The sequence below is a fragment of the Strix uralensis genome, chromosome 1 (assembly GCF_047716275.1).
Source record: "Strix uralensis isolate ZFMK-TIS-50842 chromosome 1, bStrUra1, whole genome shotgun sequence".
Taxonomy (NCBI): domain Eukaryota; kingdom Metazoa; phylum Chordata; class Aves; order Strigiformes; family Strigidae; genus Strix; species Strix uralensis.
In genome coordinates, this window is record NC_133972.1 from 42,083,157 (window position 1) to 42,107,647 (window position 24,491).

Genomic DNA, 24,491 nt, shown 5'->3' on the forward strand with positions numbered 1-24,491 from the left:
GATTCTGGTGAACCAAAAACTTCTTTGACAATACAAGGATGGAATCATCAACTTTCATAATTCAGAGTGAAAGTGGCCACTTGCTCAGTAGGAACTCTCTGAGTGTTCATGTATATGTGTATGAAATATATGTGTACATATATACATGTACACACACATATATAAGCACAATCATTTCAGACACACACATTCACATAGATGCTATACACTAGTTTATCTTAGAATGACAGAAAATTATCAGTGTGTGCCTTAAATGTACAATTTACCCATAGTTGTCAAACACTGAACAATTTGTCCACATATCATTTACTTTGTTTATAGTGTCTTTTTATGATGATTAAGAAAGCATTCCTTTGCTCTCTTAATAAACATTTCACATAAGCACATTTGGTTTAAACTGTGATTCACACAAACTAAACTGTGCTGAAAATATATGATTTTTCTGGTAAATCCAAATAAAATCAAGTGGAAGAAAATTCTGCAAAGTTTACTACGGATCATGAGGTAACTGTATGGGTGGGGCAGCCAAGACTAGGATTTTCTTAAAACATAATTTTGATTTAGCTAGTGCCCTGTGGTAAACAAGGAAGGAAGGACATAAGACAGGGACCTCAGAACAAGAAATTACTCAGGCTAGAAAGCAAATATTGATAAAGAAAGTAAGAAATTACATTCCAGGTACCTGCATGTAACAAATCTTAGTTATTTGGGGGAAAATATGAAAAACATGAATGTCATTTAGTTGCAGTAGGTAGTAACTAACCACACAGATAGCCACAGATACTTCTTTTGGAGAGCATTCTTAAGAGATTCCCTCTCCATCTGGTTAAAATATCTAGGGGAAAAAAGTAATCTCTCACTCTCCTTAAGAGTCAGAGAATGGCAGCATTTAGTAGGAGCTCTGGGAGGAAGAATGACCTTGGGGCATTTCCTTGCATGATGTTCCTAATATATAATTAAGACTTAACATTTAACAGAGAGGTTTGCTTTTTTTTTAGCCATCACATGTGTTTTATTTGTATACATTTCCCTAGTTCCTTTTCAAATCAATTTCAGTTAATTCTTACACATTTACATCAGTAGTGTAATTACACCTAATTGCCTGTTTTAGTATAAATACTTCTCACTTCATAATTACAATGTAATTATGATTCTAGTATGTGATGTATAATCACATCATTACAATTTCTGATGATGTCACAAAAATTCCTAGAAACTCAAAATTTATTACACTTCAGTTGTGTTTTAAGTGACACTGCAATAAAGGCTGTCCTGAGTCCTCTTAAATAACCAATTTATCAGCATTTCTATGCAGGATACTATGCAGATGACTTATACCTTTCCCAAAGGTTAGATGATAAAGCATAATTAAAGTTTTCAGAAAAATGTATACAGAAAAAATCAACAAAATTTTGACTAGAAGCAGTGATGGAAAAACAGGTGATATGCACATAAATATCTAATTATGAGTTTCAAAACATAATATATTAGTACATTCCAATTAATTCTCTTTTATCACACATTACATTTCTAGATTCAGCCTTGAACAAAAAGCGGAGAAAAATGTTTAATATAGTGATAGTGTAGTGACTTAGATCCTATCCAATTCCTTAATCCTTTGCAAAAGAGCCAAATATTACCTTAAGTGTTACAGCTTTTAATGATATATTATAGAAGAAAAAATCCTGTACATCAGACAACCTCTGAATAGATACAATCCTGAATGAGTTGGTAATTGGCAAATACATACAACAGGTCATGCTAACTCTGTGGAGAGAAGTTCATTTCTCTAGCCCACCTGTCTTTTCAGGTAGTTAAAGGGAGAATATGTACAGGAGTCTATTTATGATAGAGTTTTGAGATCTGTGCCGCTGGACCTTTGAGTAGCTTATACCTTATTTATTTGTAAAAGATGTTTCACAGTAGTGGATGTAGTTGCTATAGCTTAAAAATACCTATGCAGGAATAGGAGGTGTGGGTGAAGGAAGAAACATGGGCTAGTACACTTGCCACTCACCTCTAGAGAGCTTATTTCAGGCCCTAATTCTGAGGTAAAATGAAACAATGGCTGTAAAACCAGATTGTCAGTGCACATGTCCATGTAGGTTGGGAGGCTGAATTTCTCAGCAACCTGTTGAAGATGAATTCCTAAGTATTGTGTTCCTGAAGATCTCTCATCTTAACATTTCACAGTATTAAGTTCAGCTGGTAACTAGTTACCAGTGCCTTTCCTCAGAAGTCAATACTGAGGCCAATACTGTTTAACATCCCTATTAACAACCTGGATGATGGGATGGAATTCACCCTTGGCAAATTCACAGGTAACGCCAGAATGGGAGGGAGGTTGACACTCCTGAGAGTAGGGCTGCTGTTCAGGAAGACTTTAACAGGCTGGAGGGGTGAGGAAACAGAAACCTCATGAAGTTCAACAAAGGCAGTCATGAAGTCCTGCACCTGTCCTAAATGCAAGGTTCAGATAACTAGCTGGAATTTATGGTTATTGCTTTTTGATTAGTTGGACTAGGTAATATACAGGAGCTCCTGTCTCACATAATATGTACACCTAGGGTGCTGCTTCATTCAAGAAAAGTATTTTTATTCCTCCATAATACTTTATAAATAGTTAAAGCTTGTATACATTTCAGACCAGTCCTAAGGGTCAAATGAGTACTGAGAAAACCATTAGAGACACTTGAGCAAGTATTCATTGCCTGTCAAAATTGAGTCTTTCAGTTTGGGTAAATACAGAGACATCTACCCTCATACATCAACCCTCTGCTTTGAAAATGTTGATCTATGTTTATTCTTATATGACTCATTCTAGATAAATCTGGGAAAAGAATATGCAGCTGAACAACAGGGTGTAATACTGTTAATTATAGTTGGAGCTGATAGCAACACATACAGTTAAAATTGACTGATGGTTCCCATTACAAAATTTTGTATTAAGTTGCTTATATCTTTGTCAAGTTTTGATCATATGTGTTGAAATTTGTTGCGGCAGGTGTTTGTCTCAGTCTTATTTTCTCCTCTTTTTTTAAAAGCTCTATGATGGGTCAGTTGTTTCCAAATACAGGACTAGGGAGATGATGTCAAAATAAGTCTCACAAGTCTATAGTTAGGAAACTCTACTGCCTTTTTTTGTGGAATGTACTTGGTAGAACTGTAAAGGATGAACCATTCGGTTGTCTTAAAGGTCTATCTAAATTTGGATAACTCCTAGGTCCCTAAAAATTTTAGTCTGCACATTTGTATAGATAACTGCTATACTTAGGCAGCCAAAGTCACTGAGAGCTCTTTCTGGGCTGAATCTGCAACATCTTTTTAGAATTCTCATAAGCCAATATCCCAAGCCCTCTCTGTGTAGTACATGTCCTTATCTATGCCAAGCTGATGGAATATTCGAGTGTGTTCAACTGGTATCAGACAACTTAGTTTTATGTCAAATCAGACTCAAAGTTTCAGCTCTTGAAAACAGTATTATCAAAATAGATGAAGTTCTATAAGTTTCATTCAACTACTCCAGAAAGATGTTTTGGTTTTGGCCCTGGGTGTACCCATCTCTGCTTAATTTTTTTTAAATACGCTTTGAAATAAAACATTTCTGGAGGTTTGAAATGTAGAGAGGAATCTATAATTTCAGTGCAAACATGCCCTAGTCCTTAAAGATCTAAATACACCTGGAATTTTTGGCATCTTAACAGCTCTGAGTTTTCTTATAAATGAAGTGTGGCACAAGATTCTAAACTTGAAAAATAATGTGATCTCCAGGGAGTGTTTTCTGCAGACTTCCAAACACCTGGATCCATTGTAAGGTCTAGGAACTCTGGGGAATTTTATATTTTATATAGTGAGTCACAAAGTTGTCTCTCTCTTCAGCTGGAGCTTTTCCAGAGCTAAAGTATCTCAAAGTACATTTTCCTGTGCCCTCTAAGTCTATTTGTATGGTGTCTTGCTGCATTCTCACAGCTTGTAGCTTTTCATTGTTCATTTCAAATGACACCTCAAGTTTTACCATTTAAGTGAGGGAAGGAAAAAACTTGACCTTTGGCTCTAATGCATAGAGTACAGCTGGAACAGTATTCAAAAGAACCTCCTCTACCCTTTGGGGTCTACATGTTTCTTTTGATTTATTGAACTGTTGTGAGAATGTAATGAATTTCAGTCCAAGAAATGCCACAGCCATCAGCACGGTCAACTGAGACTCCTACAATGGATGAGCAGTGTTGTTATGTCTCCCATTATTGTTTGAGCTTTTCAGGCAGAAAATGATGAAAATTATGAGACTGTTGCTTCCAGAGACATGGAAAGTTATGGTGAAAGCTGTAATTATTTGATTTAATAAGAGAAAACAAATTTGAAACTTAAAAAACCAACCACCTTGGTTGTGAAAAGCATCTGATAATAGTTTAAATTCTACCATTTGATGCCACCTAGCTAATCATTATGGGTACCTTCACTTCCTCAAGATTTTTTTCAACTCTTCATGTAGTCCCTTTACCCCTCCTAATTGACCTGTACCTATGGAATGTTTCTTCTTTATTCTAAATATTTTTTTAAATACTCAATATAATTTTTTTAACCCTGCTCTCCAATCTTCTGAAAGGCATGCAAACTCCTTTTTCCCCAAAAGTGTACTCTGAAGGATGGTGCAACTGCAATAGCAATCAGATACAAAGAAATATTGAATAAACTTTAGCCAAAGAGTAAGGGATTTATAATAAACAGAGCAATGGTGTTCTAATTCTGCCAGAACCTGAAGCAATGGAAACAAACAGTCTGTCTAGTTTTATCATGGGGCTTTTTACATTTTTGATAAAGTGGCTGCTACCTGTGAGGTCCTTTCAAGTCCTATGTTTCTATGAAACAAAATAAAAGCAAATACTTAAAAATATTCCTCAAAATGAAATTTCAAACAATTTTGGATTGGTAAAAAAATTTATATCTATAAACTGGAAAATCATGCTCTGATTTTGAGAAACATTAATAAGTTTTAATAGTATGTCATGTTTAATTTTTTTCTTTAAACAACATGTTTTGATCCTAAATTTAAATTTTGAAAATACTGAATTTAACATGATGTAGCAGAATATTTTTCTTCTGAATAATCAATATTTTCTGAGTGTGGAGGCTTTCATCACCATTGTTTCCATCCAGCCCTGAATTGGATTGGTCAGTACTTCTCACTGAAGGAAGATCTAATTGGGATCATGTAAAGTGGATGCAGTGACATGAATGAAGCGTTTAATGGCTTCTTTTCTGGCTTTTCTGGCTTTTCCATCATGTGTAGTTGTGCAAGCTCATATCAAAATTAATGCAATATTTATGTTTTATTTTTCTGGGGAGATTTTTCCTTTGTCTTAAATATTTAGTGTGAGCTTAGTCTGTTCTGCCTTTTCATTAGTGTACGTATCACAACTGCTTGTTAATTTGCTTATTTGGGAAATTCATTATCATAGACTGACAGATCTAAATGGTTAGCCTAAATGGTTTTTTATAGTCTCTTTTTAAAGGGGAGCCCTGCTTTTTAATCCTGAAAACAGTACTGCAGGAAGAAATGGAATTCTTCATCTCCATCCCTGTCAGGCAGTCTGAACAAACCCAGCTATGGAGCTCCTTAATGCATAATCTTGCTGGATTTCCAGTGTTAAACTCTGACCTCTGAGAGCAAGGTCGCAGATCTTTTACTTATATTTAATCTTCACTAAAACCAAGGTTTACAGATGATTTGATACTTCTTGTCTTGCAATCAAAAGCGATCAGCTGCTCCCTTTCTTCCCCTTCTCACTTTTGGTAAAGAAAGGCTATCCTATTCTGTTGTTTATGTATCAAGTAATTCCAAAGATTCTTCTCTTCCTTTTATTATACCTAACACTGTCTCTCAAGGAATTAACAATGCATTTTGTCTGTTTAGCATTCTTGTCCTTTTTAATTTGATTTGCATTTTGAGTAAAATCTCTACAAGACTTTACTTGGATATTTCCCTGTGGAATACTTTTACTGTAAGAGATCCTCAATTACAAATTCATTAGCTATTCATTCACTGACTGTAATGAATTCATTTGGTAGAAATCTGACTGTCATTTTGACTTCCGTAAGAGAATCACTATAACTCATCTTGGTTAAACATTCAATAATTTGCAGAAACAGTATGTTTCCAGATTTTACACAAAGTGAATCTGTAATGCTTTTCTGATCTTCAGTTCACTGTATAGGTATATTAAGATTAGGACTAATTTTGAAAACACTCCTTATTAACCATTAATATGGTATTTCTAGAATGCAATTGGTTATCAATATATTTTTATTCTTTCTCATCAAAAGCACAAAGGGTTAACTTAACATATTCCAGACAAAAACTGACACAGCCTGACTTCCTACCTCTGAGATTCAGTTTTACTTTCGTAATTCTGTTAAACCTCTGGAAGAGTAATGAATAAGCTTTTGGAGAGTGTTTAACTGGTTAGCATTATGAATGAAGGAATTACTATAAAAAGGAAGAAAATCTCACTGCCTAAATAAACTAAACAAAAAAAGCTGAAATCCAGGAGTATGACAGAGTATTTCTGAAATGGATGAACTACTTAGGTTTTGCAGTAGACTTTCTAGTCCTTTAATATCTTTTATCTTTTTTTTTTTTTTTCTTTTGATTACAAGTTCTCTGTTTCAGGGTTTCATTGATGGCAGACATGATAATAGCTCTGAATGACACACGATCACAGAACACTGCTATCAAAAGTGTTATATTTTTCATGTAACTTCTGAGATTCCAGGATTTGCGCTGCAAGTGCCATATTCCTTAGTGCTCTTTAATACCTTATATGAATTACAGGCTCTCTTTGTAATCAAGTTCCTTCTTGCCAGTCACACTCCATCCTAACAGAAGAAATACTGCAAGCTGATTAAATGCACCTTTCTCTGTACATTGGTGTTCTTTCTAGGTCAGTTCAAATAAGGAAGGAGCTTTTCCAACTTGGTTAACTTGTTGAAAATTGATATCTGAACTTTACCAAGGCTAAGGGGATAAAAGGTCTTGTATAGAAGCTCTTTTCTAACTCCATAGAGAGGACCTCTCATAGCGGTATATAAAACAGTCTCTGTTTTCTAAACAGAGCTTAAGTTGCCACAGACACCTGGAAGCACTTCTGTAATTAATAGCAACTCAGGCTTCATGAGAAATACTGTTTGTGAGAGAAAACAATGGAAACTATTCAATAACACAACAATTACTTAACAAAAAGATCAAGTAAATAACTTTGACAGAAATATTAATTTATCAGATTTACATGAGCAGATGGGAATGGGAAAAGTGTGCCATAATATGGGACTGTAAAATGAAAACTCTCACTCTTCAGTGGTAATGAGCCTTTTGTGGCACATTATTAAAAAGCAATCTATGCTTGAATGAAAGAATCATGTCAGAGAGAAAGAAACAATATTCAGTGAGGTATGAGGGGGAATGCATTTTCAGAAACAAAGTCAGATAACCTGTGAGAGTAGCCTTTCTGTTAGAGAAACACAATTCCTCTGCTGAGTGGTTTATTTCAAGTAAAGAGCGTAATGATGGGGTTTTAAACTCAGATACAATTGTATATCCCAAGACATGTAGACATAGGTCCAAAATGTTGGAAACATACAGATAATTTTTCCCTCTCATCAGACCCCAAAGCAGCAGTTAGGAGATAACAGTGATGATATCTTTCCATCCTCTCTGTCCCCCATATTAAGAAAACTGTTATGATATCTAGTATCAAAAAAAGAGAAAAAAATGTTGCCCAAGATGGCAAGTCCTTGCAACAGCTAGGAATTAAGACCATGTCTCTCTCTTGACCACAGAATCATCCTTATTTATTAAGACCATGGACGTCATACGGTTGAACTACAGAAGTAGACCAGAGAGAATAATTTTCTTCTGCAAAGAATCTCCATGCTTCCTACCATGGTTATTACATTTCAAAGTAGAATGGGTCACTGGAGCCTAATCTTTTTCAAGAAAAGTGTGCAGTAGAATGCTACTGATTTCATTGAGCCATATCTTGACAACTGAGACAAAGGTGGGATTAAAGGAAGGATAAGCTCAGACTTTATTTATACATAAAACTGTCAGTAGAAAAAGCTCATATGTTCGGTGTAAGGGAATAGGAATCCATTCAGTTATACACTGGATAGGATAGGAGAGTTCCTTGCAACTACACATGATAAAAAAGGAGGACATCTGGTCAGTGCAGGTCTGGAAGTATTTCCCAGCTTCCCCAAAACTCAATCTACCAATATCTCCTGCAATGTTTACCTCTTCAGTGCTGGTATTTGATGTTACCTTTGAGGTATAGGCCTTTGTCATCCAATAATTTTTTTATCCAACCATCTATAGGATCCTTTAGACCAGGACCTGAGCTTGTTCAGCTGTTTATTATTATGAATAGTTATGTCTTCATTAACATCAAGGGTATTCATGGGACTTTACAGACAAGTTAGATCTCTGCTAGATGAAGTTACTCATGACTAGAGCTTACAGTTTGTCATAATATAATAAAAATCATACTGAGGTTATGGAAAAATGCAAAAGCCAAGTAATAATCTGACATAAATTGTGTCAAAGTGACAAGGTACATTAAAATATTCTTAACTTTGAAGACGAATATTTTCAAAATAACGTATTAATACTGACTGTCAAATATTAAAGAATTCAAAGAGATTTCCTACTTGCATTATAGTTCATGTCTGTAATCTCAATAATCTTTACTCTTAGTTTACCATAATTTCCATGATAAATAACTAGCCCTAATTACGTCTCTGTCCACTCCCTTGAGGCAGCCTTCCCTCCAACCTGTGTGTTCTCTCATGTTTCAGTGAAGCTGTTTATTCTCTTTATTATTTCATCTATCTATACACAATATCCAGTGTTAATACCTGGAAAAGATCAGAATATGATGTTTCATCATGTGATTCTAAAACCGTTGGGGTTTTCATATAGTTTTTCGTGTAACAAACTTTTTCGCCTTTTCCTTCTTAAAAATTGTTATGTCCATCCCAAATAAATGATTCAAGCAGAGAGTCAAACTAATGTTCAGGAAAAGAGTATGTAATATAACTATATCTTATTTATATTCCCTTATATTCTATTTGTTGAGTTTTTGGTGGGTACTAGTGAAAACCTTTTTGCCTTCTTGCAGTTGAAAAGATTGCCAAGTTTAAATAAAATCTTCAAAACCAAAAAGTTTAAATTGAAAAATTGAAACAGAAAGTGTTCGAATGGGACATTTTCCCTTCCCTGCCTTATTTCTTCCTCATTAGGCAAATTTTATCAGAATTCCTCCTAAGCTCCTGTAAAGTTTCAAAGCATCTTCTAAAAAGAAGGTTCATCAAATTAATCCTTCAAACTTTTATCTCTAGATTTGAACTTTTGAAAGAAAGAACCATTAGCCAGTCCAAAACACAAAACACATACAATGCTACAAAACATAAATAGTGAAATCTTGATATTGCTGAAGTTTGTGGCAAAAATTCCTCTTCATTTTAAATCCAAAAATCTGAAATTATAGACAAAAAAATCTTCTATTTAAATATATGTTAACAAAGCCATTAGTGCATACAAAATTCTTTTCAAAGAGGAGTCTCTAGAGAAGAGTATCTTAAAACAAAGGGAATATGCAGTTAATGTTATAAACAGTTTTAATGCACACTGCTTTGTATTTCATCTTACAAGACATCTTTTTCTTGTTGTACAAGGTATCTTGTACAGAGACAGTTTGAATGAAAGAGCTATTTTATCATCTCTCAGAAATTTTGGATTAATATATTTTTAAAGATATAATTTTAAAACAGGAGGGAGGAGGCCTGTCAGTGAGTAGAAAAGAAAGGATAATGATTCCTGTGATCCTCTTTATTAACATGAGGTATACATGAATTATTTACATTGACAAAAATAATACTTTTTTAAAGGCTATTCTTAAAAGTGGTTTTGTATTTCTTTTAACAGTTCTTTGGTTTCATGCATTAGCAATACAAGATATCATGCCTGATTTCATCAGCACATTAGGAAATATACTGAAAATGTGATAAAATCAGGAAATTATGAGGGATGCAGTTCACTAAAGGTCTTGACTGAGGCTTTAGGTAGAATTAGTCTTTTTAAAGGTGCAGAAATCTAATACACCCTGGGCAATAACAGCTAGCAGAGAACAATGGCAGATCAGTGCTCCAACTGTGTGCACTTCCCTGTGCATTTTGATATATTTCATCTGTGGACAAGAAGAAAAACATCCACATATTGCAAATGTCCCTTTCTTTACACTTTACTATAGGAAATAATAGTATGATTTCATTTTTCACCTGTGCTGAAATGAAACTAAAGGTTTGTAGAGGTAACCTATGGAAGTACTTTTTATTTTTCCTGCTCTAGAGGCTGTGTTATTCTCTATGCTTTTCATTTTTTCCTTACTTTATACTTTTTTTTACCAATGTATTTAAATTTTGTGACAAGCCTTGCAGTGAAAAAAGGATAAATAAGGCTGGGAGCAGGATGGAATTTCAGGAATGATGGTATGGCAGACATAAAATGTGCAATGTACATATTTTGGGGTGTAGAGAGAAGCACAGACTCATAGAAAATATGAGATGGGACCTGGAGAGAACATTTCATCTGTTAACTTGCCATAGGGTAGGATCAACTATATTTAAATTATTCCCAATAATTATTTGGCTAATGATAGAGATTCTAAAATCTCCCCAGGCAACCTATTTTACTGCTTATCTGTCCTTCCCATTAGGATTTTTTTTTTTAAATGTATAACTTAAACCTCCCTTGATAACATTTAAGCCCATTAAGTCTTGTTCTCTGCATAGTAGACAACTACTCTGCAAAAATCTTTCATTTATTTGAAGACTGCTGACTCCCATCAGTATTGTCCTCTCTAGACTAAACTCTAAGTCCTTAACATTTCCCTTTTACGTGATGCTTTCTGAGATTCTGAGTATTGCTGTTACTCCACTAATTCTTTTGTTTCTGTTCAATTGATTATGAGACTTCTTACCAAAATTTGAATGTAAGTACTCCAACTGAGCCCTTACAATTCAAGGATTACTTTCTGTGTCTTACAGAATAGGCTGTTGTCAGAATTCAGAAAACCATGGATACAGCTTGTGGTTGACAGCTACTGAGATACACAGTACTCACTACATTGTTTATCTGCAGATCTTCTGTATGTTATATTTGCAGTAAGTGTGATGTGTTTCTCATAAAATATACTGCAGGCTGTTTGGTCTAAAATTCTCTGGTATTATTTTTGTTCTTTTTAGTAACAGACTCAATGTTTGACTGTTCCCCAGACTGTTACAATGCCAATTGTATGCCACTAGTGTTCAGAAATTTAACAAAAGCAAGTGCTGGATTCTCCACCTGGGACAGGGTAATCCTGGTTATATGTACAAACCTGGGAACAAGAGGCTGGAGAGCAGCCCCACAGAAAGAGATCTGGGGGTTTGGGTTAATGGCAAGTTGAATAGAGAAGTTGAATTGAAAAGACAAGACCACCCTGGCTAAACAGGAAGCTTTGGCTGCAACTCGGGGAGAAAAGGAGAGTTTACAGCTTTTGGAAGAAGGGGCTAGTCACTCACAGTGATTACAAAGATGCTGTGAGGCTATACAGGGTGGAAATCAGGAGGTGTAAAGCCCAGCTGGAAATTAATCTGGCTTCAGCAGTCAAGGACAACAAGAAATGTTTCAATAAGTAGGTGAGCAGCAAAAGAAAGACCAGGGAGAGCCTCCATCCCCTGCTAGATGCAGGAGGAAACATGGTAACAAGTGATGAGGAAAAGGGTGAGGTGCTTAATGCCTTCTTTGCCTCAGTCTTTAATAACAAGACTAGCTGTATTGAGGGAATCCAGCCTCCTCAGCCAGAAGACAGAGACTGGGAGAACGACACCCCCGCATTCCAGGAGGAGACAGTCAGTGACCTACTGTATCACATAGACACACAAGTCTATGGGACCAGATGGGATACACCCGAGGGTGCTGAAGGAGCTGGCTGGGGTGCTCACCAAGCCGCTTCCTATCATTTACCAGCAGTCCTGGCTGACCGGGGAGGTCCCGACAGATTGGAAATTGGCCAATGTGACTCCCATATATAAGAAGGGTCAGAAGGATGATCCGGGAAATTACAGGCCTGTCACCTTGACTTCAGTACTGGGGAAGCTGATGGAGCAGCTCATCCTGAGTACCATCATACAACACGTGCGGGACAACCAGATGATCAGGCCCAGTCAGCATGGGTTTATGAAAGGCAGGTCCTGCTTGACAAACCTGATCTCCTTCTACAACAGGGCGACCTGCTTATTGGATGAGGCAAAGGCTGTGGATGTTGTCTACCTTGACTTTAGTAAGGCCTTTGACACCATTTCCCACAGCATTCTCCTGGTGAAACTGGCTGCTCGCAGCTTGGATGGGCACACGCTTCACTGGGTAAAAAACTGGTTGGATGGCTGGGCCCAAAGAGTTGTGGTGAACGGAGTTAAATCCAGTTGGTGGCCGGTCACAAGTGGTGTCCCCCAGGGCTCGGTTTTGGGGCCACTTCTGTTTAACATCTTTATTGATGACCTAGACGAGGGGATAAAGTACACCCTCAGTAAGTTTGCAGATGACACCAAGTTGGGTGGGAGTGTTGATCTGCTCAAGGGTATGGAGGCTCTGCAGAGAGACCTGGACAGGCTGGAGTGATGGGCTAAGGCCAACTGTAGGAGTTTCAATAAGGCCAAATGCCGGGTGCTGCACTTGGGCCACAACAACCCCCAGCAGCGCTCCAGGCTTGGGGAGGAGTGGCTGGAGAGCTGCCAGTCAGAGAAGGACCTGGGGGTGTTGATTGACAGCCAGCTGAACATGAGCCAGCAGTATGCTCAGGTGGCCAAGAAGGCCAATGGTATCTTGGCTTGCATCAGAAATAGCGTGGCCAGCAGGGACAGGGAAGTGATCTTACCCCTGTACTTGGCACTGGTGAGGCCGCACCTCGATTCCTGTGTTCAGTTTTGGGCCCCTCACTACAAAAAGGACATTGAATTACTCGAACTTGTCCAAAGAAGGGCAACAAAGCTGGTGAAGGGTCTGGAGCACATGTCGTACGAGGAGCGGCTGAGGGAACTGGGGTTGTTTAGTCTGGAGAAGAGGAGGCTGAGGGGAGACCTCATCACCCTCTACAACTACCTGAAAGGAGGTTGCAGAGAGCTGGGGATGAGTCTCTTTAACCAAGTAATAAGTGATAGGACAAGAGGGAATGGCCTCAAGCTGTGCCAGGGAAGGTTTAGACTAGATATTAGGAAGCATTTCTTTCCAGAACAGATTGTTAGGCATTGGAATGGGCTGCCCAAGGCAGTGGTGGAGTCCCCATCCCTGGAGATGTTTAAGAGTCGGGTCGACAGCGCTGAGGGATACGGTGTAGTTGGGAACTGTTAATGTTGGGTTGATGGTTGGACTGGATGATCTTCAAGGTCTTTTCCAACCTAGACAGTTCTGTGATTCTGTGATTCTGTGAATATGAGTCAACAGTGTGCTCTGGCAGCCAAAAGGTTCAACATGTCCTGAGATGTATCCAGTACAGCGTAGCTACCTGGTCAGTGAGGTGATTGTCCCACTCTACACTGCACTGATGCAGCCCCACCTTGAGTACCATGTGCAGTTTTGGGCACCTCAATATAAGAAGGACATCAAACTATTAGAGTGTGTCCAGAGGAGGGCGACCAAGATGGTGAAAAGTCTTGAGGGCAAGACTTACAAGGAGCGGCACAGGTCACTTGGTTTGTTCAGCTTGGAGAAGAGAAGGCTGAGGGGTGACCTCATCACAGTCTACAACTTCCTCAAGGTGGGCAGTGGAGGCGGAGGTGCTGATCTCCTCTCTCTGATGACCAGCAAGAAGACACAAGGAAATGGAATGAAGCTGAGTCAGGGGAAGTTCAAGTTGGTCACTAGGAAAAGTTTCTTCACTGAGAGGGTGGTCATTCACTGGAACAGACTCCCGTGGTGTGGTGGTTTAGGCCCTGCCGGGACCCGAGACCACGCTGCCGTTGCCCCTCCCCCACCCTTGGATTGCACGGGGCAGGAAGTGAAATACAAATCCCGGGGTTGAGATAAGGAAAGTTTTAATACAACAGTGTAACAACAAAACAAACAACAATAACAATAACAATCACAGTAATAACAATGAACAGAACAAGAGATATACCGTACGGATACAGCAGTGAGGGGACCGGCCGAAAAAAAAGCCGTCTCTGGTCTTCCCACGCTTGGGTGCCCAGACCTGATGTCAGCATGGTATTGAATAACCCGACTAGAGCTCCCTCCCCACTGCTGGAGAAACTTAACCCTATCCTAGCTGAACCAGGACACCTGGGAAGTGGGCATGGCACCCAGCCTGTCAGAGTTGAAGGAGCATCTGGATGATGCTCTTAGTCATATGGTTTAGTTTTAGGTAGTCCTGTGAGGAGCAGGGCGTTGGACTCAATGATCCTTATAGGTCCCTTCCAACTTGAGATATTCTATGATTCTACAGGTGTATGATTCTACGATTCTATGAAATTATGGTTAAAGGTCCTGAAATAGTTTCAGACAGCCTTCTAAACATCTCAGCAAAAATATCTTAGAATCTGACAAACCTGAAACCATAAAGCTTATTGCGATTTATTCTAGGCTAAGTTTCCAGGTTTCTGCTGTGTTATTAACCAATGATCTCTTTACATATCAGGGAACTGTGAAGCAGTAAAACATTAAATATTTCAGTTCCCCTGGTTCAGTAAAAGATAAGCTCTTCCCATAGTTTCCCTCCAACAACTAAACATCTTATAAACTGATTTCTTCATGCCACTTGTGTCATTTACTAAATAGAACTCCTTTTCTTCCTTGTACTGTATGATTTTGACTCCAGACTTTTCTTTCATATTAATTCCAATTACTATTTTTCTCATTTCCACCTTCTACATGCTTGCCTCTTAAGCTTCAGTAGATCAGAGTTCCTGTGCACCAGCATAGTATATTGTTGCTATAAAAAATGTAAATTAAAGAAAACAGTAAAAAATATACTGATATTTTCAGAATCCCCTTTAAAAGTTTACGTAAGTAATATGAAGTCATCTTCTCTATCTCTTAGTATCTGTGGAAGACAGAAAAACTCTGAAGGTAGAAATACAATACTTTAATTTCCAATAGGTCTGTCAAAAATATGTGAACAAGATAGATGTTGAGATTAGTGTTCTAAATTATCTTCTTTCAGGTTAAAGGATAACTTATATTTAAACACATATATATGTCCAGATTTTTCAAAGAACCAGGTTTTATATCTCTGAATGTGAGCAACTCCAGAAAACCCCAATTATTTCAAATTCTAGGTCTGGGACCAATATAATTTAAGGCATTGTTAGTTATACAACCATCATTGCAATGGTGCTTAAAGGTGCTGCTATTGCAAAGCAAATAAAACTGTTAGACTTTCAGAAAAGCAGGTGATTCCTGCTGTGCTGTGAATAGAAGAATCAAATTATTTTGATCCAATAAACTCAAACAAAATAGGAAAATTATGGATTGATATTAAATTATATCTTTATTTAACTTTTTTTCTAAACCAAAATAGGACTCAATAGAGCTTTTCATGGTCAGAAGGCAAAATAGATATTTCTCAATTATTTCCTATAAGATTTCTCTGTTTCCATGTCACATATGTAGTGAATACAAGGTTCAGTAGAAAACTACAATCTTTTCTTACAATAATTAGCTTTAATAATTAAATATGGGCCACATTTTTATACAGTAACATATTTAAAATCAATACATTTATCATACTAATGGGTACTTAAAAAGCTTTGGTTGTTACCTCACAAAAATAAATTAATGGAAATTTGAATTAATTGGGAGTTTTGAGGGGAGAAAGAAATATCACAAGAAGAAACTAGTTTCAGAAAACAGGTCCTACAAGAAAACATTTTTTTTCTTAAAAGAAACCTTGAATGTCAACAAATGCTAAATATCTGGCTTGGAGAAATCAGATGCCTGGCACAGTTAAGCTCTGAATGGGAAACTTCTATTCCCCTGGAAGATGCCCACATTTGCTATTTGCTCAGGTGGTGCATAATGTACTCAAAAACCATATTATCCAGCTCTTTTTCTACTCTTTTCTCCTTCCAGTCTGAGAACCCACCTGCAAAACCTCATATTACAATCATGTCTTTGACTTACCAAATACATTTGGTAAGGCTCCTATATTTCTTTCCAAGATTTCCTAGACAGAAATGCATATCCATACACTATGTGGCACATGCTCAAAGAGTCTGGTGTGTTGAAGACATATTTAGGCCTCTTTTACATAAAATGCACATACTTAGACAAGCAAATTTGTTGAAACCTAGATAAACAATGTCACTAAAAAGGTATCAGAGAGAGGAAAAAGATGAAACTAAATTGAGATCCAGCTGAGGATCATTTTGCTGTACCTTTTAATGCTTGCAAATACATCTTTACTCCTCAGGAAAAGCATTTTCTAGCATGGGCTATGTAAATGGTGCCTGCTGCTGTCTGTACACCTACCTCAATAGCTATTTTTAAAAGTTCTTCTTTTAAGACTCTGTGCTTAGTGCCCTTGTTGCAGTCAAAATCTTCTTATGGGCAGAAATGACTGTACCTTATATACGCAGATCCAAATTACTTTAAGTTCAATTAATATTTTAACATTCTAATGAAATTACAAAAAAGTTATTGTTAGTCCAGTTACAATGATGCTAACATTAGTACTCTATAATCTAATTATTACAGAAAAATCCTGTTAATAATGCAGTTAAGATTATTGTACATAAATTTCCTGGCAACTAACCCTTTTTCTCAGTTCTTATGCTCCTCAAATATTCTCTATCTAAAGGTCAGCATCTGAAATCTTCCTCAAGACGAATGAAAAAGGAAGGTTTAGAAAAAAAGTGTTGGACTTAGATAAAAGATCACCCCAGAAAATTCAACTGTTTCCCAAATATAAGCAAAACTAGAAAGGCAGCTCCTCTTCCCAGAACCTTAACATCTAAGAAAAGAACTATTGATTTTCTTTTGTTGTGTTTGTGTGTTACAGATGTGGAGCCCTGCAGTTGGATGTCTCAAGGTAAGTTGGGTTTGTGATTATCTTTTCACAAACTAGAAATTTTCCTCCCATAAACTTTTGGATCTTACCCTACTGGTGTTTTTGACATTGCAAACATTTGAACTTTATTCTTTTTGCTTTTAATTGTTGCCTCTGTTGCAGAAATAATTCATAGAGCTTCATTGTGAAATTTAAGATATGTGTGTGTGAAGAGTTTCCTTGCTATTATCTACTGTCTTTATAAAATGCAGGACCATTGTTAGAGCTACATCAAACTACTTGAAAGAAAACCTCAAGGGCCCTAGGTGATCTGAAATAAAAGTTGTAGGATTAGGAAGGAAATAGGCCCACTCACATCAGAAATATGTATTTCTGCAGAATATAGTTAGATAATGTATTTTATTTAGAGAAGTTATGAAACACCTAATAGGGCACTTCTGTGTATAGAGAAACTGCAACCTTCAAGTGTAACTAACTGAAATGTCAGTGTTAGTCATACCAAGCTTCCTCATTTTTCTTTCCTTGACAACATTTTTTGTAAGAGAACTAGATCTGTATTGTCTGCCTATTGTAGGGTAGGAAGTAATTTACAATAGCAAGAAATAAAAGGCTATAAAATGTGTTATTACAGTAACTTCTAGTTTTCCTAGCTACTGTCAAGTTCTTACGGCCAAATTTTTTTCACAAACTCTTATATTGTGCTATGTACTGAAGGGCTTTGGCCTGTTCATGTAACCACAAGCAGGAGTGAGAAAATTTTTAGTGTGCTGATTCTGCCACAGTTTAAAAGAATGACCCCAAACTATGTTCTAAATCAACAGAAACCAGCTCATTATTACTCTCTTCACACACTCCTACCCACCCACACCTGTGTACACACACAAACATATTCCCTCTTTCCTTCATTGGAGTGGATAGTTAAGATGCATAAATCCACATCTCCCTACAGAAATTTTAGTAAGGGTAAGTGCCAGGATCCCATTGCCCATTATTCCACTTGGGAGTCTTCTCATGTGTACCTGTTTTATTTAGAAGTATTACCTGTACAGGTTCTCATTATCCGGTGGTGTTCAGACTGAGCCATGAGAGAAGAAGAGCAGTAGTCTACATAATTTCTTTGGAAGCTCCTTTGGAATTAACATTCTTTTGGAAGCTCAGGGAAGCTGCCTTCTGCATGGTATGAGTTTGTTTGTGCTTTATGCTTTGTTCTGTTATTCTGTTGACTATGCTTTTAAAACCTTCTTACCCATATGGCACTATCTTTGAATAATACATCATCAGTGTGCCTCACTCTAATGATTTACTAGGCTTATAAATCATTTGAAACACTGTTCAGGCTGATGATGTATTTGAGTAATACATCATCACAAGATGCTGCTGAGATGATATATTACTCTAAAGATGGCGCTGTATAGAAAGGAAACCTGGAGTATATTCAGTTACATACTATACTCATTTTTAAAAGGAACTGCCACTAATGGAGCTACTCTTACTTCTTGACTGTATGTCACAGCCTTTCTAAGAGGATGTGGTGGTGCAATTCTCACCCCCCCTTGTTGGGCTGCTTGGTGCAAGGTGTGATTCCACCCACTTCCCCAGAGCTATACACCAATCTGTGGAGATAAGGACTGCTAACTGTTAAGGCACCCCCTTAACAAGCCTGGCTCCTGCCCTCCCAATTGCTCCAAAACAGTTATAACAACAGCCCATCATCTCCTAATGGCCTGACACACCTGTGCCTGGGATGTGGTCAAATGTGAACAATAACAGAGTTGCACATTCATCAAGTTCTTGTGCAACTGGTGGAAGACACAAGAATACTTTGTAGTTCAAGCTGGGCATGAGCAAAAGGTATCTGACAAAAGTCAGTTATCTTGGACCCTATAAATTGCGACCACAAGGGAGACCTTTTGAGCTCCCCTGGACTGCAGCAGGCCTGTGACCAGCATCTCCCCTGAGCTGGGACACCTCTCAGGTACCAAACCCTTAAGGTGTCCTCTGCTGCCAGAGCTGATGGAAGGCCAGGGTGAAGTCAACCCGCTCAAGTCTCAGTTATCGCCCATTGAGGAATGTCAAGGCATTGTGAGTATTTACTCTAAACTCGAGAGGAGGGAAATTTTACTTTGAGCTATCTTCTCTTTCACCCACTCTTTCTCTGCTTACCGGTGTGTGTGGGTACATACTTCATTCTACTGGATCCGGATACTTTTGTCTCTGTGTGTGTTTGTACGTTTTGTGTATGTATGTACATATGTATAGAGTTAAGATACCATAAAGTAAGTTACTGTGAATCTTGTCATCTTAAAATCTGTAAATAAGTCACTATTTTTATAACATTTTCTGAATTATTTTGTAATGATCAATTGCTGTTAGTTATTAATAAATCTAGATTTCCTGTTAAATCATTATCATGTTAATACTTTCATCTGCGACAGAGGAGTTTAATAAAACCTTGTTTACTTTTTCTGTGAGAGAGATTCTGTGAGATTCCCAGACTCTATTACAGTTTGGTTTATTAAATATTCTGTTGTGGGTTGTTTTCTTTTTTTAAATCTGGTTTGGATATTTGGGTTTCAAATTTATAAAGTTATTCTACTTGGATTGGATTAGAGGAAAACAATGCAAAATATGTATCAAAAGCAAAGGAATGAGGGTAGATATAGAAAGTTGGATAATCTTTAGTGTCTATGATAATGGAAAAGTTAATCAAAACTAAAAATGTGGGCTGTGATGAAATCTCATATGAATACCCAGCAAGTGAAGGATCATCATCTGAGCTACAACATATTGTAAGCTCTCTATGTCAGAACTTTAAGTTTCATTCCAGATAGTAATCACTTAAATTTAGTTAAAGAAGATAAAGAAAATGATAGTACAGCTGTTCAAATAATTGGGTTTTTACTTCCATACAATTGAAAAATTAAAACAAAGTCAAGCTATTTTAAGTTAAAAAAGCCCCACAATATCTTGAATGAAATTTAATTTTTTTGTTTCTTCCAAACTAGGATAGTTCATTCAGCTTTTGTAGAGATATTTTATCCTGTCTGAATTTTGATCTAGATAAATATTGGATTCAGATTAATATTAGCAAAAAAATATTTCAACTTAAACAGCAAAAGTATAAAAAACTGTGTTGGAAATCATTCCATGAGTTCAACATTTATCTTTTTTCAAATTAAGGTAGACTTTTATTTTGAATAATGCAAGAAACATTTTGTTTAGAAATTCAGCCAGATCTGTACATCTCGTTCTCCAAAGAAAACTAGATGGCTCATTGTAAGCTTTGCAAAATGACACTGGTTAAGAAAGTGCTGCTTCTTGTACTTCCATAGGGCAACATACTCTGTGTCACAGAGTAGCAAAGAGAAAACTTACAAGAAAAATCACAAATGCCTACGCTTATGATACATTGGACTATATACTTGACTTTGATGAAGCCCTTCTCAAAAGCTATGCCTTTGAATGATGAGCCCTGCAGTTTGGGTGAATACCACCATTTATCAAATGTGAAATGAACAAAAGTAAAAACAACTATATTGATTTAATACAAATGAAATTATGGAAAGTGATGCAGGGATAATAACATCCCTGATACTCTAAAATCTACAAGTATGAAATTATATAAATGTTATAGTGAGAGAAACAGAGTAATTTTTGGTAAGAAAACCACTCAGAAGACACGGTAATGTAAAGAAACTTGCAAGTTACCATAACTTAACAAAATACTAAATTACTGTTTATTGTGACAAAAACCAAGTCTTTGCTACACAGTAGAACTTGGCTTAATAGGTTTTTACTGATTTTGAATCTGTTTTACCATTGAGAAAGACCTCCAGATGTAATTTATTTAGGAGAGATGTGAAAACTAACTATTTATAGTTCAAATTGTTTTCTACGTATGTTTCTAAATCTTACTCTTTTTTCTTTTTTTTTCTTTCCCCCAGGAAAGGAATCAAGAAAAAGATCAAAGAGGGTAATACTATGCCAATTTTATTCCATTATGAGCCAAATAGGCTGAGCAATTCTTTGTGACACAAAGATGGTGAAAATGAAAGTGTTTTTTCAATGTAGACTGATCTCAAAGGTCAAAAATGTGATATGTGTATGTTCTAACACAGTAAAAAGGTGAAGTTTACTGAAGCTGATACAGCGCAGCATAACAGGAGATTACTGAGGAGTTTCTTTGTTGTAGATCAATAAGGGGTTTTAATATATGGAAGTTAGCATAAACTGTAAACAGTTCAATTGATTCAAGAAATAAAAACTAAATTAGTAATCATTATTTTGATGACAGCTTGATCACAAAAAGGCAGATAGTATTATTTGTCAAGCTTCTGAAATGTTTGCAAAAACAAGGCTTAGTGAAAGCAAATAAGACCTTTTCTAATATAAAAATTCTTATATAGGCATGAAAAATACAGCAACAGTGTGGAAGGAAATAGCTGATCTTACAGGTGGTCTCCAAAATTCTGAATAGCTGATATATGTATTTTTTCTAGTGGTAAGCCAAAGAAGAATGAGTTCAAGGTATTAATTAATATTAATCACTCTGATATTCAAAAATAAAAATATGTAGTTGACTGATTACAAAATAAGTGTTAGTCCTGTCACTAGAGCAGATGGTGACTAAATACCTCTTAGATGAATGGGTGGTGATAAGTTTACATGTAACATGTTCCAGGTTTTTTCTGCTCACTGTGCTGTTGTACCTTTGTCTTTCTTTCTGTTCAGGACAGTGATATGGTTTGGGCTTCTTAAATACAGCTATAATATAAACAGCGATAAATTACTGATTCTTCCAAATTTTATCCATAGATTACCTCAAAATTAATATGTTCTGTCTCTTTAGAAGAAATAAATATATATGTAGAAAAATGAAGGACATTTCATTTATGACGTAATGAGAAATCAGACAAGCTTCCTGAAAGGGTGAGAGAGTATTAAGACATTATCAGAGAGCAAATAAATAACTGAAATCTTGTTGGATCTTAATTGATCTCTGTGCAAAACCCAGTAATATTGATATTGGATCCATCTTTAACTGCTGCCAACTTACCATATTTCAATCAGAAGTAACAGAGCTGAACCAACATTTAACATTAGATCAGTGGAGTGAGGTTCTGTGGGAAAGCTACAAATGCAAACAAGCAAGAGAATTTATGAACTGAATGAAGCAATTATCTCTACTGAGAACAGTGGCATTAGGGAACCAATGATTTCACATACTTGATTTTATGTACCTTCTACTGCATTGCTTAGGGAAAAGTAATCTTGTTTCACATTGAAGACAATGAGGCAATTTTTTTTGTAACATCCTACATAAAACTATAAAATTTGTGATTATGGTATTTGTGGTTCCTTAAGCAATCAATTTAGCTTATGCAATCTGAGCATCAAGATGACTAATAAGAAGTAGAACTTCTGGTTTAAGCACTAATTACTCAATAACATGTTGTACAGAACTGATTTTATTGGATGCATTAGATGTACTTTGCAGGACTTTACAAGTGCTGGTATTTAACAAGTTCCCTTAAAGAGGCAATGTATTTAAATTCACCCACTTCCTTTACTCATTGGCAAAATATCTAGCATAATATTTTTATATAACAAAGAGTATATGAAAGGTAAAAACTGTTTTAGGAGAATGAAGGCAGACTTTCTTAATAGAGCAAAATAATTAGATTAGTTTATTAAATATACAGATTTGAGGGAGAGAGAATATATATGCAACCCACTCTGTATTGCTGGAGTGAAGCTTGCATTTTGAGAACTGCCCACTCATAGCGAGTAATAACATTGTTACAGAAAGTAATGCTGTTACACCTATGATGGACTAAGGAAATAAGAGAGAATATTATTTGTAGGGGGAGGGATATTGTTCTTTAGATCATCTGATTTTGCTAAGAAAACCAAATAAGCTCTCAGGTGAAGAATCAGATGTGAAGTAGGACATTATGTAGTTGATAGCCGTTTAAGCCACACACACCAGTGGCAGGTCTAGTTGTATTTACCGGAATCCCACACCTGTTGGTACATAGCCTATTTTTCACAGCTACTGAAAACACTGATGTGTGCTGTCCAGAGATGTACTGGAAGTCCACCAAGTCCTTTATAGCAACATATTTGTTTATCTGTATTGAGTTATTTCTATTAAACAAAATCCACCTATTGTTTGGTTCTCTTCAAGAGCAATAATGAATTTTGTGAAGATTTGATTTGCTCTCAAATTTTATGGAGAAACTATGAGCTAATCATCATGTCATATAAATTACCAAAGTGCCTTTGATTGAGTGTGGGATCTACAAAGGTTGTCAGAGGCAGGATGATTTTTCCTAACACTTGACCTTGGGCTTAGAAAGCATAAATCAGAATTATATATTGGTAATATGATTGCTGTGTTAAGGGTTTGACATTTATATTTTGTACAATGAGAAAATATCAATAAAGTTTAAAGGAGCTATTTGTCTTTGAATTTAGACCAGTCAATAAGAAAGAGAGGCTAAAAGGTGCTCACGTGATTTTTAGAAGTGTACTCTTTTGCAATAATTAATTAATTTGATTATTTAATGTTCAGATCTATGTACACATATTGTGAAAATACATATTTTCCAAGGAATTTAATTGTTCTTAGTTTGCTTCATCATTTAACTTTCTTTCTGAGTGCACTAATTTTACCTTTTCCCAGAGGGGCATTTCACTTAATTTCCTTTTGGATTAGCTGGTGCTCTGAGTTTGAATTTAAAGTTTAAAGGAACCATTTGATTTTAATAACTTTTATGTGTAGTGCTCCATTGAGTTTGGATTTTAGCACATAGAACTACTTTTCCATAAGGTGATTTTTAGTAAATCCCTGTGTGTAAAGGAAAGATAAACACACATCAGTGAGTTTGTTATTGCAATTAAATTATTGGATTTTTACATTTGAATATGTTTTGAACGTTGAAAAGCATGAAGAGACTGTTTTCTCATGTTGGTCATAGACACTTTTCTAACATTCCAAAACTTGAAACAAGACTGTCTGTTTTCTTCAGTCTCAGAGAATATTAAAATGCCATGGTTTTCTAAATATCTAAAGTCAGTTCAGGAAAGCAATGCTTCTTCAAAGACACTGTTAAACCAGACTCTTAAACAATAACCACCTCCTTAGAATCTGCACTCTTGGATAAATAGTTATTTATTTATTTACTTACTTAAATAAAACTCCACACCCTGCTCAATCTTTCTGTCCTCATTAACTTTGACCCTCTCGGTTCCACTCATTTCAACTAACTGTAAGGCTCAGTGTTTCTTTAAAGCAGAGTCTAGGCAATGCTAAACACTGATCCCATGCCCATTCCAGGATTTGCAAATTCTTTCTTTACTCAAACTGTTGTATTTTGTTTTCTTTTCCCT